The 3,320-nt window shown below is 38.9% G+C and overlaps 1 pseudogene; it reads right to left on the reverse strand.

Moving 5' to 3' along the window:
• LOC138007030 (ATP-binding cassette sub-family C member 4-like) overlaps window positions 1–761 on the reverse strand; it is a 10,910-nt pseudogene extending 10,149 nt beyond the window's left edge.
• Between the last annotated feature and the right edge of the window lie 2,559 nt (window positions 762–3,320).

Below are 3,320 nucleotides of genomic sequence, written 5' to 3' on the forward strand. Positions count from 1 at the left end.
AAACAAAAATCACGTCCCTTGGGGCCAGTCATGAAGTGCTAAATATTAGTTTTAATTTTCCAAATATGCATCCGCAGAATAGCCACATTGTGGGTACATGCTAGCACTGAAAATTAGTGTACAAAGATACAAATGAATAAATATTAATGTATGAATACTACAGGAATTCGATTTTAGCCGGCACCTATCAAATATGATTGCTTTTTTTACCTTTCTAACATGATTGCTTTCTATAACTTTTGTGAACTACACAATGGTCGTTTTGCAAATTCGACAACCTAACTATTATGTAGCATTCCAAAAGGATCGCCTGAAGCCATGGACTTTGAGCTTCAATAGATTACTTGGGAGCCAAGAAAGGAAAAGAAGGATAGAAGGAGAAGCTTATATTACAGCCCTACAATACCTGGAAGTTTAGCAACAAAATTCACCTCAAACTTGAATCGAATACCGACACCCTCTGAAAAAGAGAGTCACTCCACACATTGCACTGTAAGTAAAAAATAAAATACTTGTTGCAAATTTACGCCAAACACACACAAAAAAATGAGAAGATCATGTCAAAAGTCTATCGATGGTAACGGCTCGTTACTGCCTCAGAAATTCGGAATATTTGCTGATCACAAGTAAGTTAGCGATTTTATAAGGGCGATAAATGTATGAAATGCATATTTTCATGATTACGCGGAGCCGCACAAAACTGGACGTCAAACGGTCTGACTTTGCAATCAACCCCAAGTTTGTGTGACCTCTTACCTCAATGTTCGTTTGACTCCCGCCTCACGGTTTGATATTTCTGTGTAATCAAAGAAAAATGCGACACTTTGAAAATGATCCAAGCTGCTCAGAGAATGTCCTCGCCACTGTCTGTTGTCATAATTGAGTCTTTGCACCAAGCATTGTTTTGGAAAGGCGTCCAGCACGAATTTTGCTGGACCAACATCGATAATAATGTGTGGAGAAGTATAAGCGTTGAAATACAGTGTTTTCACCGGATATGTGTCAAACCGCAATGAACGCTGATGTCCCTTCATACCTCGACTCGTGGTTAAATAACTGTGAAAAAGATTCCACAATTGCAAGCAAATTTAATTCACTAAACGACTTGCACGTTAAGACAAAACTGAAACAATCAAGATTATTCAAATCGATGCAGGTCAGTGATGTCAATTTGGTCGAATACTTTATTCAAACGTTTCTTCGAGGTTGGATGGTTATAGCTGATAGAGGAAGGCGACGTGATTGTTTCTAATTATTTTATGCTTCACGCGTCCAATGAGGTGTGAACAGTTCTTTAATGGCCGTCAACTCTATTGGTTTTTACGTAAATAGGCGAGGTAAAAATTTAAGTTCAGCATTTTGACACGTTTTTCAACATTAGTTTTAGTTTATTAAATCATCATTCATATATCTAAAACTATTCACCCCCAGCATCTAAAGGCCCTTTAAACTGTTTCAACTTTAGTTTTGCTGCATATGCATTCAACAAAGCTTGAAAGGGAAGGGTCAGGGAGAGATGTTGACATAGAACAAGCCATCCGACCGCCATACATCACGTAAACAACTTTGTATTTGCACATTTTGGGGACTTGTTGACGGGGAACTAGGAACAAGGACTCTCTCCGTTCAGAATTTACGGCCGACTCCCCGAATTGTTTGTTTTAAACGGACTTCAATTTCCACCCGACATTTTCCACGTTAAGACAAAAGAAAAATGGATTGAGACGTTTACTAAAATTAGTTTTTAAAATTAGATTGCAACACACTTTCAAAACATGTTCTCTACACATTTTCACCAATGTTTGAAACGACCTGTTCAAACAGTTACCCAGAATAGGAGTGTTGAATGCAAGTTTTTTTTCTTCATTATTTTGACAGCTCTTTATTGACGATAACCTCTCGAAAAAGTCGTTTACGGAAGTTTGTGGGGCTGAATGGCAAGTTGAAGCAAATGTTGTGAAATCGTTTAAATGAAACTTCGTAAGAGCGTTCCATACACCATTTTATAATTTATAGCTATCACGGTTCATGTTGGTTTACAAAGGCAATTTTGCGTCACAGTTTTCAGTGGAATTAACGAAGAGGTCTTCATTTTCCACTCTCTCACCCGCCTGTATCAAGAATACGAAGACCTCTTAGGATGAGTTACCTAAATTGGGGAAAACTGTACATTCAAATATCATCAATCTGAACGTTTGGTTATTGAAAGAGAGGGAAAAACCAGAAAATTACCCGCAGAAAAACCTGAGTATGCAGAGATTAACAAACCCATCCCCCCCCCCTATCACCCTTAGGTTGGCCACAATGGTGAAGGGACCAATGCGCCCAAATATCCTCGTCCCCAGTAGGGTAAATTATTGTTTTGCCTATGAATTTTTGATAAGTTGTGTTTTTTCTTGGGGGTTCATCGTACAAATTCACACCTGCCACACAGCAAGCCTCTCTAAACACTCGGCAGAGCGCGAGGATGTGAGGCTCTACAGGAAACTCGTGTCAAGTTCTAATTTTTAAGTACGCCGCAGCCCAGGTTTCTGGGCTAGTCACTACGGTCAAACCGGGGTTTTTTTTAGGCAGCGCGCGCATCATAGTTTTGTCAAGGCGCCGAAAGTCAAAAATCGAGCTTTCAGTACGAAAAAAGGAGTGCGATCGAGACTTGGCTAGGTTTGAGATTGTCTCCAAGCAACGGACTTGACGCATACTCAATAAAGACTCTTTAAAAACGATTTCTGCAGAGTCCTTTCTCGTCGAGTTAAGAAAACGGGCTCTGCTGGCAAAGTGTCGTCAAATTTGAAAAAAACTGTCAAAACATCACTAGGATGTTCGAGAATTGTACTCGAGTAACCTGCGTTCCCTACACAAATCTCCATTTTATAAAGCCTTTTTTTTATCTTAAGATAAAAAAAGTGAAAAACAACTTTTTGAAATCAGTCACGATTAAAACAAAAACGTGTATTAACTCTTCCTCCTTTATTCCTTACTTTTTTATGGTTTATCAGCCCATTTTACGTTATCGCGGGCCAATCACAAAACCTTCTGGTTCTTGTTGTGAAAAGCAATCCTGGAGGGACAGTTGTTTGATAGAAAGTCTTTTTTCCGGCGCAAATAATGAACTTTGGCGCAGTCTGATGGATCAGGGAAATAACCACTAGCTTTGCTACAGCTCCCCGGTGCTGCAAATGATTAAATAAAAACAGCAAATAGTTAGTTCTCCATTATAGTTCTAAAAAATGATGAATTGAAATACATCCGGCAACATTTGGAATCTCTCCATTTTTCTTGCGCATGGTCGTGTTCTTGCTTATTTATCATTACCTTTTATG

Source organism: Montipora foliosa, chromosome 1, assembly GCF_036669935.1.
Source record: "Montipora foliosa isolate CH-2021 chromosome 1, ASM3666993v2, whole genome shotgun sequence".
NCBI lineage: Eukaryota > Metazoa > Cnidaria > Anthozoa > Scleractinia > Acroporidae > Montipora > Montipora foliosa.